Here is a 13,478-nt window from a genome sequence, read left to right as displayed (position 1 = left end):
CCAGCAAACTGGTCGTCAAGCGCCGCCATGCCACTGTTGAGCGACAGCACGCAGCGACCGAAGGCAGGACGGACTTCAGGATCTCCGGCTCGTAGATCCGCGTTGACCGACGACATGATAGTGCGCTTGAGTACAGGGAGTACAGGAGGGGGATTTGGGGGAACTGGAGTAGAAATCGATATTCCAGAGGTGGGGGAGGGGCAGGAGACTGGGGATGAAAAGGTAGCATGAATTTCGAGCACGCGCCAATATGCTCTCGGTGCGCAAGCGCACGAAAACACCGGTGGCGCCCACATGTCGGCCTAAGAGTCCTTATTCTTTATTTTTGGAGAGCCCGACCTTTTTTTCAGGATCTTTTGAGAGCCCCGCCTAAGAGTCATAATTGACATGTTTGGCATTGCGTTTCTACTCGTCCCATATTCAACGACACCTCACTGGCCCAAACAAGTGTACATCATCGAAAACACACTGAGCTCAAATTATATAACTTGAAAAAAGGACATATACTCTAAACATTGGAGAATGGTGATGCCCTCATTTAGCCCACCAGTAGTTCGAGACAATAAACAGTTCGAAACAACGATATATACAACATTCAAACACTGACTAGTGACTACTACTGACATAAACAGCAAGACATGATAGTTCATAAGAAGTCTTGCTACACCACCAAAACACACCCATCTGCAGCGCTCAGACTCTCGTGATCCATACGAGAATGACATTCTAAACATAGTAAGAGTGACATAGATGAGAATGACCAAATGACAAGGAATATGCATGACAAAAGAAAGAACTACCCATCCAGAACCAGCAGCAAAGACAACAAAGTCATTCGAAGAGATGATGCAACACCATCATAATTTGCGACCCCGCATCAGCGACCAGTGATCCGGAGACACCGGTACTCCACCCTTTCGACGCAACAGCCCAATTACCTATCAACATGAAGGCTTGAACCACATCAGTGCCTGTCGTAATTGAGATATCCAAGGATCAAAGTTAATCTGGACTCCTTTGTCATTCTCACCTTCTTTTGGCTGTAGGTTGTATCGTTGACAATCAGGGGAGTTTGCTCCCGAACTCCTATGGCTCGCCATGTAGAAACAGTTTTCCATAGCAAACAGAGCCTCTCTGCCATCAAGGTCCTTGCCAACGGTGATCTCCTGGTTAATCGGATAATTGAGTCTGAGAAATAGAGAGTGTGAACCAAGGCTGTTTACCCGCCTCCAACTAAAAAATCCTAAAGGCCCCAACAAGCTGGTATCCTGCTCATAGACGTAAAAACCACTGTCCGGATACTCACGTATTACACGGTGCTTGTATACAGTGGGTTTTTTTGCAATATAACTTTTCCGGCTCATGTGTCTGAATGATCATCAGTCTTTTTCCATCATCTGATCGAGCGAGGAACCAGTTGTGCTTCCCTGTTTTTGGCAAAGGTGGTGTGATTACAAAGGGCAGTAAATGTAGGGACACTTCATCATATCAAAAAGGACAGGCATTGTTAATGTAAGATCAACATTGTTCAGAGTATGAGTAGGATAATGCAAGAAACAACATTGATATGTCCCTGTTGGAACTAGGAGGAAAATACAGGGAAATGTATACTGGGTTCGAAAATATAGAAGTGCCATGCATGGTTATACTCATGTTATCTCGCAATCGATTCTTCACAGGAAACTACCATGTCATGCATGTTATGTAATTATGTTCTGTCCTCACAAACAAATTCTTCAAGGTAACTAACAGACCATGCATTGTTATATACTCGTGTTCTGTGGGCAAAATTTTTATGAGGATATTATTCTAGCCATTGATTGCTGAAGGGTGAATATAGGTATGTACACATGGTAAGCATTGCAGGATTTCACTACTTCCAAATATAGAGTTCTCCATATGCACATTTACTTCCTTAATGTATGGTTAGATGAAACCAACAGTGTGGTGCATGTTTCTACATCATGAAAATGAGGAAACTAACATGGCCATTGATACACACTCATATTTAGTAGTAGTATATAGATTACTGTAAAATAAGGAAAATATCCATATATTCCTAACCGTTTGATTATTCAGGGTACAAATTGGCCGTAATGACATGGTCACAATCGCATGAATTAACTCATTCCAAATATAGTTGATTTACGGCGTCTCTAATATATTGCTATATTGCCATAGTTCTACTCAAATTCTGCTCAAATAGGGATATGCCAATCATCACAAAAATTTCAAATAGTGTCATGGCGTCATCATTAACATGAGACGGAAACAACTTACACGCGTCGTCCTAGCAATACGTGGTGCCATCTGCTTTGTCGATCGCGTAGATGATGCCATTGTGTTCAATAGCATCACATAAGTGTGTATCCGCTTTGACGATGATCCACTGCGAGCCGAGTTGTCTCCAGCTAAAGAAGGCACCGGCGTAAAGATAGGCGAGTCCACGGTCGAACAAGGCAATTAGCTTGAAGTCTGCGTAATTCGCATGTCGTGTGGGCACTTGGCAGATTACAATCTTCTGCAAAACAAGGTCCGTCCAACTAACGTAGTATTCTAAATGACTTGGACCGCGATGGTAATACTCTATATAATCCAACGGAGGAAGGATAATCTCATGGGAGGTCTGGAAGTTCACGAGCACCAACTTTTTACCATCTTCTCTGAAGGCAGCCATCCAGTGGGAGTTCATGTCGACCCAGTACATACCTGCCAAGAAGTTTTAGGCGATGGTGATCGGATTGATGTCGAGGGAAATGATGTATGGCGACCCACTACATACCTGCAAAGAAGTTTCGGCTAATGGAGATTGGATTGAAGTCGAGGGGCATCATGCACGCCTCCGTATCATGGTGAGCCAATCTCGCAAGACCAGATAGCAACAAGCAGGGTGGCTTGAAAAGCTTAGGCCTCGCTTCGACGATGGCCGTGTGCATGTCCCTCTAGCATGCAGCCAGCCGCAGGGCGCTCAACATATCCATACACGAACAACAGAGGTCGAGGATGTCACTGGGGAGATTGCTCCAATCGCGGCTCATATGGATGTTGTGCGGTTTGCGTTCGACCATTGTGGAGTTTGGAAGGGGGCTTGATTTACGGGGGAGAAGGATGTCGGTGCTGGAGCGGCTAGCGAGGGAATAGTGGTACTGGGGGAGGCGAGTGCGGCGACGGTACACGGGGGCACAGTGAGATGGAGACGGAGACGGAGAAGGTGATGGAGATGGATTGGTGCTATGGGAGCGGAGAGGGAGACGAGGCGAGGCGCCAATGTGCTGTACAGCGGCGGTGACAGACCGCACAGTGCATAGGGTGTGGCTGACTTTGGTAACCCGAACACGCCGCCTGGACTAGTGTCAGGCGCAGGGTGTTGTCACTTCACTGTGAGGACCAGATGAATAGTATTTTGACCATCAAGTGTACCACAGTTGTACTACTACTACTACTATTACTAGTAGTAGTAGGAACATGAGTACTCCAGTATTGTATAGCGGAAATAGGTCTCCCATGCTATAATGCCTGTTCACTTCATCGTTCAGGTATCATCCATATTGCGAGCAAAACCAAATTCTCGTGCATGCCCAATCAATGCCCTACCACGATGCATGCAGTGGTTGTTCTGGTGCATCAAGGGCGGCATGCAGATCGTTCCACACTTGAGAAGAGGAAAAATGGAAAGGTATAACACGGAAGCATAGGAAGAGAACGCTGGCTAACGAGGCTGGGAGGGGATCGAGTAGGAAGTTAACGCTCCATGCCTAAAGGTTTTAGGAAAACCTGATTTTCATAAGGTGACTTATACTCACCAAAACGGAGGGAGTATTCCTTAACCAAAGAATGTTGTGTCTCCCACTCACGCGCTCAAAAAAACTACGACATATTTTTTATAATTTTGCATAGGTCCCTGAGGGAGACCTGGATTAGGGGGTGTTCGGGTAGCCGGACTATACCTTCAGCCGGACTCCTGGACTATGAAGATACAAGATTGAAGACTTTGTCCCGTGTCCTGATGGGACTTTCCTTGGCGTGGAAGGCAAGCTTGGCGATGCGGATATTCAAGATCTCCTACCATTGTAACCAACTCTATGTAACCCTAACCCTATCCGGTGTCTATATAAACCGGAGGGTTGTAGTCCGTAGGCAATCAACTCCATATACAACAATCATACCATAGGATAGCTTCTAGGGTTTAGCCTCCTGGATCTCGTGGTAGATCTACTCTTGTACTACCCATATCATCAATATTAATCAAGCAGGACGTAGGGTTTTACCTCCATCAAGAGGGCCCGAACCTGGGTAAAACATCGTGTTCCCTGCCTCCTATTACCATCCGGCCTAGACGCACAGTTCGGGACCCCCTACCCGAGATCCGCCGGTTTTGACACCGACATTGGTGCTTTCATTGAGAGTTCCTCTGTGTCGTCGCCTTTAGGCCCGATGGCTCCTTTGATCATCAACAACGATGCGGTCCAGGGTGAGACTTTTCTCCCCGGACAGATCTTCGTCTTCGGCAGCTTCGCTCTGCGGGCCAATTCGCTCGGCCACCGGGAGCAGATCGAAAGCTATGCCCCTGGCCATCAAGTCAGGTTTGGAAGCTTAAACTACACAGCTGACATCCGCGGAGACTTGATCTTCGACGGGCTCGAGCCACGGCCAACCGCGCCACACTATCTCGAGGGGCATGATCTAGCTCTGCCCCCGGACAGTGTCCTGGAGGCCGCACACGCATCGGTTCCGACCCCTAACTCGGAGCCTATTGCGCCAATCAAGGATGAGCGGTTGGACGTCACCTCGGGGGCTGCGATCCCAAAAGTGATCGAGCCGAACGCTAGCCCCACACTCTGCACGACCCGTGACTCCGAGGATCCGGACTCCTCCCCGGACTCCGAACCCCCCGCAACCCTGCCAATCGAATCCGATTGGGCGCCGATAATGGAGTTCACCGCCGCAGACATCTTTCAACATTCGCCTTTTGGCGACATCCTGAATTCTCTTAAGTCTCTCTCTTTATCAGGAGAGCCCTGACCGGACTACGGTCAGTGAGGGTGGGACACGGACGATGAGGAAATTCAAAGCCCACCCACCACCCACTTTGTAGCCACTGTCGACGATCTAACCGACATGCTTGACTTCGGCTCCGAAGACATCGACGGCATGGACGACGATGTAGGAGACGAATAGGAACCAGCACCTATAGGGCGCTGGAAGGTCACCTCGTCATATGCCATATATATGGTGGATACTCCAAAAGATGGAGATGGCGATGGAATAGTGGGGGATGACGCCCCCAAGAAACAGCCAAAGCGCCGGCGTCAGCGGCGCCGCTCTAAATCCCACCAAAGCAAAAACGGTGATTCCGGCACGGGAGATAATACTACCCCGGATAGCGCCGAAGAACACCCACCTCAGCAAGATTCGGCACAGGAAGATGGAGAAGCCAGCCCTCATGAGAGAGCGGCAGACCGAGAGGTCGAGCATGATAACTATACGCCTCCCTCCGAAGACGAGTCAAGCCTCGATGACGACGAATTCGTCATACCATCAGACCCTGCCGAACAAGAGCGTTTTAAACGCAGGCTTTTAGCCACGGCAAGCAGCCTCAAGAAAAAGCAGCAATAGCTTAGAGCTGCCCAAGATTTGCTAGCTGACAGATGGACTGAAGTCCTTGCGGCTGAAGAGTATGAACTCGAACACCCCTCCAAGAGTTACCCGAAGCGCAGGCTGCTACCCTGATCAGAGGAGGAAGCACCTACATCACCAGCGCATGACATGGCAGACCGGCCACCTCGCGGCCGCGACAGAGAGGCCTCTCGGCCCTCCACCCAAGCCATGCCCCGACGCCGCTCAACTAAGGCACGAGAAAATGCGCCCGACCTGCGAGACATACTGGAGGATAAGGCAAGACAAACAAGATCAATCTACGGATCGCGCAGGCGCCCTACGGCATGCAACAATGATCCTCACTCCGGATACAACAAATCCGACCGGGCCGAACACAAAAGACATAGCTCTTCCGAGCTGCGTCGTGATATAGCCCAGTACAGAGGCGCCGCACACCCGCTATGCTTCACGAATGAAGTAATGGATCATAAAATCCCAGAGGGTTTCAAACCCGTAAACATCGAATCATACGATGGCACAACAGATCCGGCGGTATGGATCGAGGATTATCTCCTTCACATCCACATGGCACGCGGCGATGATCTACACGCCATCAAATACCTCCCGCTCAAACTTAAAGGACCGTCCCGGCATTGGCTTAACAGCTTGCCAGCAGACTCAATCGGTTCTTGGGAGGACCTGGAAGCCGCATTCCTCGACAACTTCCAGGGCACTTACGTGCGACCACCGGATGCCGACGACTTAAGCCACATAATTCAGCAGCCAGAGGAATCGGCCAGACAATTCTGGACACGGTTCCTAACAAAGAAAAACCAGATAGTCGACTGTCCGGACGCAGAGGCCCTAGCAGCCTTCAAGCATAACATCCGCGACGAGTGGCTTGCCCGGCACCTGGGACAGGAAAAGCCGAAATCCATGGCAGCCCTCACGACACTCATGACCCGCTTTTGCGCGGGAGAAGACAGCTGGCTAGCTCGCAGTAACAACTTATCAAAGAACCCTGGTAATTCAGATACCAAGGACAAAAGTGGCAGGGCACGTCGGAATAAGCAAAAATGCCGCGTTAGCAGCGACAGCAATGAAGACACGACAGTCAATGCCGGATTCAAAGGCTATAAATCTCGTCAGCGGAAAAAGCCATTCAAAAAGAATACTCAGGGCCCGTCCAGTTTGGACCGAATACTCGATCGCTTGTGCCAGATACATGGCACCCCCGAAAGGCCAGCCAATCACACTAATAGGGATTGTTGGGTGTTCAAGCAGGCAGGCAAGTTAAGGGCCGAAAACAGAGACAAGGGGCTGCACAGCGATGACGAGGAGCCCAAGCCGCCGAACAACAATGGACAGAAGGGCTTTCCCCCACAAGTGCGGACGGTGAACATGATATACGCAACCCACATTCCCAAGAGGGAGCAGAAGCGTGCGCTACGGGACATATACGCGATGGAGCCAATCGCCCCAAAGTTCAACGCATGGTCCTCCTGCCCGATCACTTTTGATCGAAGGGACCATCCCACTAGCATCCGTCATGGCGGGTTTGCCGCATTGGTTCTTGACCCAATCATCGACAGATTTCATCTCACAAGAGTCCTCATGGACGGCGGCAATAGCCTGAACCTGCTTTATCAGGATACAGTGCGGAAAATGGGCATAGATCCATCAAGGATTAAGCCCACAAGAACGACCTTTAAAGGCGTTATACCAGGTGTAGAAGCCAACTATACAGGCTCAGTAACACTTGACGTGGTCTTCGGATCCCCGGACAATTTCCGAAGCGAAGAAGTTAATCTTCGATATAGTCCCGTTTCGCAGTGGTTATCACGCCCTGCTCGGACGAACCGCATTCGCAAAGTTCAATGCGGTGCCGCACTACGCATATCTCAAGCTCAAGATGCCAGGCCCTCGAAGAGTAATTACGGTCAACGAAAACATCGAGCGCTCTCTCCGTACGGAGGAGCATATGACGTCTCTCGCAGCGAAGGTACAAAGTAGCCTTCTCAGGCAATTCTCCAGCCCGGCCATTAAAAAGCCAGACACTGCCAAGCGCGCCCGGAGTAACCCACAGTCGGACCGCCTGCCACACTCTGAGCAAGCGTAGCAATGCAGCCCCAACCCTAGCTCTCGTGACATAGCAAAACCAGTACCTCGTGTACATAAATACGCCCTTGAAATACCATGGGCACAGGGGAAGGGGCACAATAATGGCATGCCCAAAACACGGCTTAAAACGTACTAGGGGCTGCCGGATTCTTTTTTTTAATTTTTTCTTACTTTCAGGACTCCATACTTCGGACGACCTGTTCGGCAATTCGACTGCCGCACAAACGATGCAAGATCCACGGAGGCAGACAAGCCATGCCGCATTATGGAACTCCCAGGTGGTCTCTGTTACGAGCGGTATACCTGTTTTAAAATACAATTCCGCGGCCTACCCCTGGTCAGGACATACTAAACAGTCCAATATCTTTTGCTTACCGCACTATTTGTATCGTTCGGCTTTGATAAATAGCCTCTCTATAAACAATGCTTAGCTTCTTGTCTATTTTTTGCATTATCTTCTTTTCACATTTATGTTTATTAAATGACATGATTGCACCCGTACACCATGGTACGGCAAACACGCCAGGGGCTTCAGTACCCCTCATAATGGTGTGAGAAGTCCGTACACTTTCACAAGTTCGGCACCCCGAACTTATAGCACTATATGCATCGGCTCCGAATCATGATTTGGGTCAATAGTTGGGTTTTGCCCGGCTCCTATGTTTTGGTGCCTTACGTTCCGCTCTATCGGCTAAGGTAGCACTAGGAGAACCACTGCGATTGTGCCCCGGTTCAGCTGGGTTAAGCACCTCAGTGGAGAAAGCTAAAACTGACTGTCATGATGTGGCGAGAGACCGGTCGCTGTTCGAGAGGTTTTTCGAGTCCCTAAAGTCTTATGCCGCTTCGAGCAAGGAGCTGGCTTTGTCCGGCCAAGGCGTGGATAGCGCCCCGAACTCGGTCTTCCGAACTAAGGGCTTCGCCGAAATTTAAAATTATAGAGTTCTATGGCTAAGTGAGAGTGTTCAAGCATTATAGTCCGATTGCCTGGTTCGTTGTGCTGAGCGCCTCCCTCGAAGGACCCAACTATGGGAAAAAGAGCGCTCAGGTTTATCCCGAACACCCCAGCACTAGTGGCATGGGGGCAGAAGCCGACGACTGGCCATCTCTCAATTTTTGATAAACGGCCGCACAGAAAGTAATATTTTAAATTCAATAAGCATTGCTTAACACATATGAACAAGTTTTCAGCGCACAGGATAAACACGAGCGAGTTCATTCAAATATCACATCCTTGGTACATTCATCCGCCACAAGGCGGGCACCTGCAAGAACATCCTTGTAGTAGTTCTCGGGCTTGCGATGCTCCTTCCCCGGCGGCGGCCCGTCCTTCACAAGCTTCTCACCGTCCAGCTTACCCCAGTGCACCTTTGCATGGGCAAGGGCCCGACGGGCACCTTCGATGCAGACGGAGCGCTTGATGACCTCAAGCCTCGGACAGGCCTCCACCAGCCGCAGCACCAGCCCGAAATAGCTCCCAGGCAGGGCCTCTCCGGGCCACAGCCGAACCATGAAGCCCTTCATGGCCTGCTCGGCCGCCTTGTGGAGCTCGACCAGCTGCTTCAGCTGGTCGCTCAAGGGCACAGGGTGTCCGGCCTCAGAATACTGAGACCAGAACACCTTCTCTGTCGAGCTGCCCTCTTCAGCTTGGTAGAATGCGGCGGCATCGGATACGCTGCGGGGAAGATCTGCGAATGCCCCTGGAGAGCTTCAGATTCGGGTAAGTAACAGGTAGTTCACTTTTATATTTCTGCTTTGCATAAAGAATGCCTTACCCGCTGCTATCTTCCTCATCTCCTCCAACTCTTGGAGGGCCTTTTGGGCTTCGGCCTTGGCAGACTTGGCAGCCTCTAGGGCCGTTGCAAGCTTGGATGCTTGCGCCTTCGACTCCAGCTCCAAACTCTCATGTTTTTTCATGAGAGCCTGCAGCTCTCGCTGCACCTCGCCGACCTGAGCCCCAAGTCTGTCTCGCTCGGTGCGCTCCGCGGCCGTTTTCTTTTCGGCCTCAAACAGCGCCTGCTTAAGGGTCGCCACCTCAGTCGTGGCCCCTACAATAAGCAGTACAATCCTGTTACTCTTTTTTGCAAGCAAGCCTTTTTATAGGCACTTTTTCTTTAAGGTATTTCTTACCTTCTTCCTCCTCGAGCCGCCGCTTGGCAAGGCCGAGCTCTTGCTCGGTCCGCTCGAGATCCTGCTTCAGGACACCCACCTCCGGAGTCAGTGCGGCGGTGGATAGCAGCGAAGCCTGCATACGCATATTGACTCTTTTTTTAGACTCCTGCGAAATTTAATAGATCCTCTATTCGGCTTTTCTTTCCGAACGCCAAATAGAGCATCAGGGGCTACTGTCTATGCGGTAATATTTTTACATATTTTTACTTACCTCGAAGCCTGTTAGAAGGCTAGCGCAAGCTTCAGTCAGTCCGCCCTTGGCGGATTGAACCTTCTGGATCACCGTACTCATAATAGTACGGTGCCCCTCGTCGATGGAGGCGTCGTCAAGCACCTGCAGCAGATTGTTCGGCACCTCCGGTTGGACGGAGGCCACCGGCTCAGAAGGCTTGCTCCTCTTGGAAGGAGTTCGCCTACCGCGGTCCGGAACTGATTCCGGCGCGGTGTCCGGCACAAAGCCGGACTTAGAGCCCCGGGGAGCCTTATCCCCTTCACTCCTGGAGTCCGGGAGGTTGCCTTGCGGCTCCTCCGGGACCACCTCCTCCTGCCCTGGAGCTTGTCGTGACGCCACTTCGGCGTCGTCTGCAGTGCGGGGGGATACAGCGGGTGGAACTGTGTTCATGTCCGATGAGTCCAGGGAGCCGCCCGACGATTTGTCGAATTCGGCCCGGGGCGGACTGCATAATTACATTCGACATTAGGGAAAGCTGCGCAACAAAGGAACATCATGAGTTACTCTGATATCCGAACTTACGATTTTGCCGAACGCTTGGCCCTGTTTGGCCACTCCTCTTTGCCCTCTTCGGTGTTGGGGGCGTAGTCCGGCGGAGGGGTCTTCCTTTTCCTAGACCCCTCGGCCTCCCCCATTGGGGCGGCCTTCCTCTTCTCTCCTCCCTCCGCTGGGGGGGGGAGAGTTTTCTTCTTCCTCCTCCTCATTTTCGCGGGAGGAGGGCGTCTCGGACTCGTCAGATGACGAGTCCGACACCACCATGTTGCGGGCACTCTTTCGAGTCCCCGTGGTCTTCTTCTTCTTGGCCTTCTTCTCCGGCACCACATAAGGCGCTAGAACCAGCAGCTTTGTTAGTAGAGCTGGGGCTGGGTCTTCGGGCAGCGGAGCCGGACAGTTAATCGGTCCGGATATCGCCCGCCAAGCCTGTCAAAGGTAAGGGAGTTTAAATCCCGCATAGAGTCAAACTATGAAAAAAGCTTAACATCCTGTAAAAGGTGTAGATGGCATACCACGCTAGCGTGACGCTGCAAGCTGTATCCGCGGTCCTCGGAAGCGGATGCGGGAGCCTCGGTGCCCTTGAATAGCATCTTCCAGGCGTCTTCGTACGTCGTGTCGAAGAGCCTGCTGAGGGTTTGATGCTGCGCCGGGTCGAACTCCCACAGATTAAAATCCCGTTGTTGGCACGGGAGGATCCGGCGGACGAGCATAACCTGGATTACATTAACAAGTCGGATTGGCTTGTTCACCAGGGACTGGATGCATGTTTGCAATCCGGTCACCTCTTTTTTGTCACCCCACGACAGGCCCGTCTCTTTCCAGGACATAAGCTGCGTGGGGGGTCCGGATCTGAACTCGGGGGCTGCGGTCCATTTCGGATCGCGTGGCTCGGTGATATAAAACCACCCGGATTGCCATCCCTTTAGGGTCTCCACGAAAGAGCCCTCGAACCATAGGACGTTGGCCATCTTGCCCGCCATGGCGCCTCCGCACTCCGCCTGGCTGCCGCGCACCACCTTGGGCTTGACGTTAAAGGTCTTGAGCCAGAGGCCGAAATGGGGGTGGACGCGGAGAAAAGCCTTGCACACGACGATAAACGCCGAGATGTTGAGGATGAAGTTCGGAGCCAGATCGTGGAAATCCAGGCCGTAGTAGAACATAACCCCCCGGACAAATGGGTGGAGTGGAAAACCCAGTCCGGGGAGGAAGTGGGGGAGAAATACTACCCTCTCATGGGGCCTTGGGGTGGGAAGAAGCTGCCCCTCTTCGGGAAGCCGGTGCGTGATGTCCTTTGACAGGTATCCGGCCTTCCTTAACCTTTTGACCTGGCCCTCCGTGATGGAGGAGACCATCCACTTGCCTCCCACTCCGGACATTGTTGGAGAGGGTTGAGGTAGGAAGTGCGGGCTTGGGCGCTGGAGCTTGGGTGCGCAGGAGATGGATAGGCAAAGGAGGAAGAAGGCGTAGGTAAAAAGGTGGATCGTTGTCCCCTTATATGGGCGAATGCGGTTGTGCGTCCCCACCTGCCTAGTAAAACTCGCTTGCCTCCCAAGCGCAGTGATAAGTGGCGCGGTTGGGTTACCCACGTCCGTATTGATGAGAATCCCATAAAAGGGGGGTACATGATCTCTGCTTCGACAAGACGTGCCAAGGAAACCGCCTTGCAAAACACGCTGAGGTGGAAAAGTGAAAACGATTCGAGTGAAGGACTTGGCTGTAGTGTGTTGACGCACTGCGGAATACGTCAGCAGATTTGATTTGTGTTAATATTATTCTCTCTATGGCAATATGTGGAAGCTTATTTTGCAGAGCCGGACACTACTCTTGGTGTTTACAATCTTCTATGAAGGACTTGGAGGAGGAATCCGCCTTGCAATGCCGAAGACAATTTGCGTGCCGGACTCGTCGTCATTGAAGCCTGGTTCAGGGGCTACTGAGGGAGTCCTGGATTAGGGGGTGTTTGGGTAGCTGGACTATACCTTCAGCCGGACTCCTGGACTATGGAGATACAAGATTGAAGACTTCGTCCCGTGTCCGGATGGGACTTTCCTTGGTGTGGAAGGAAAGCTTGGTGATGCGGATATTCAAGATCTCCTACCATTGTAACTGACTCTATGTAACCCTAACCCTATCTGGTGTCTATATAAACTGGAGGGTTGTAGTCCGTAGGCAATCAACTCCATATACAACAATCATACCATAGGCTAGCTTCTAGGGTTTAGCCTCCTTGATCTCATGGTAGATCTACTCTTGTACTACCCATATCATCAATATTAATCAAGCAGGACGTAGGGTTTTACCTCCATCAAGAGGGCCCGAACCTGGGTAAAACATCGTGTTCCCTGCCTCCTGTTACCATCCGGCCTAGACGCACAGTTCGGGACCCCCTACCCGAGATCCGCCAGTTTTGACACCAATAGTCCCACCTATCAGGAAGGATGGGCACGTCCGAACAGGTACGACTCATCAGTCTACCCGCATAGCCTTTTCGTTTAGTCTACCAAGCCGTCTAATCAACTGCCTGCACGCCACTTCTCCCATTTAGTTCTCCATCAGGAACCAATTCTCCTCGGCTTCTTCACCTCCCATTCGTCTTCATTTGCATCCAAACCCCATACATATGCAAGCCAATCTCCACTCGCACCGAGCCTAACCCGTGAAACAGTGGGCAGGGGGAGAATTTGGAAATGGACATGGAAGTAGTCTTTAGAATGCATTTACTATGTGATCAAACTCATCTTACCTGCTCATCGGAGGAAATCCGAGTGCCCCTCAACGTCGGTATCTTAAGGTGCGTCAACTTGCAACTACGGCCACGCCGAGCTGGAGAGACCCCCAAGGAAACATCCTCGTGCATTTCACG

Source organism: Triticum aestivum, chromosome 6A (genome assembly GCF_018294505.1).
Source record: "Triticum aestivum cultivar Chinese Spring chromosome 6A, IWGSC CS RefSeq v2.1, whole genome shotgun sequence".
In the NCBI taxonomy this organism is placed as follows: Eukaryota; Viridiplantae; Streptophyta; class Magnoliopsida; order Poales; family Poaceae; genus Triticum; species Triticum aestivum.
The sequence above is the reverse complement of the archived record's forward strand: the minus strand, read 5'-3'. Positions refer to the sequence as shown.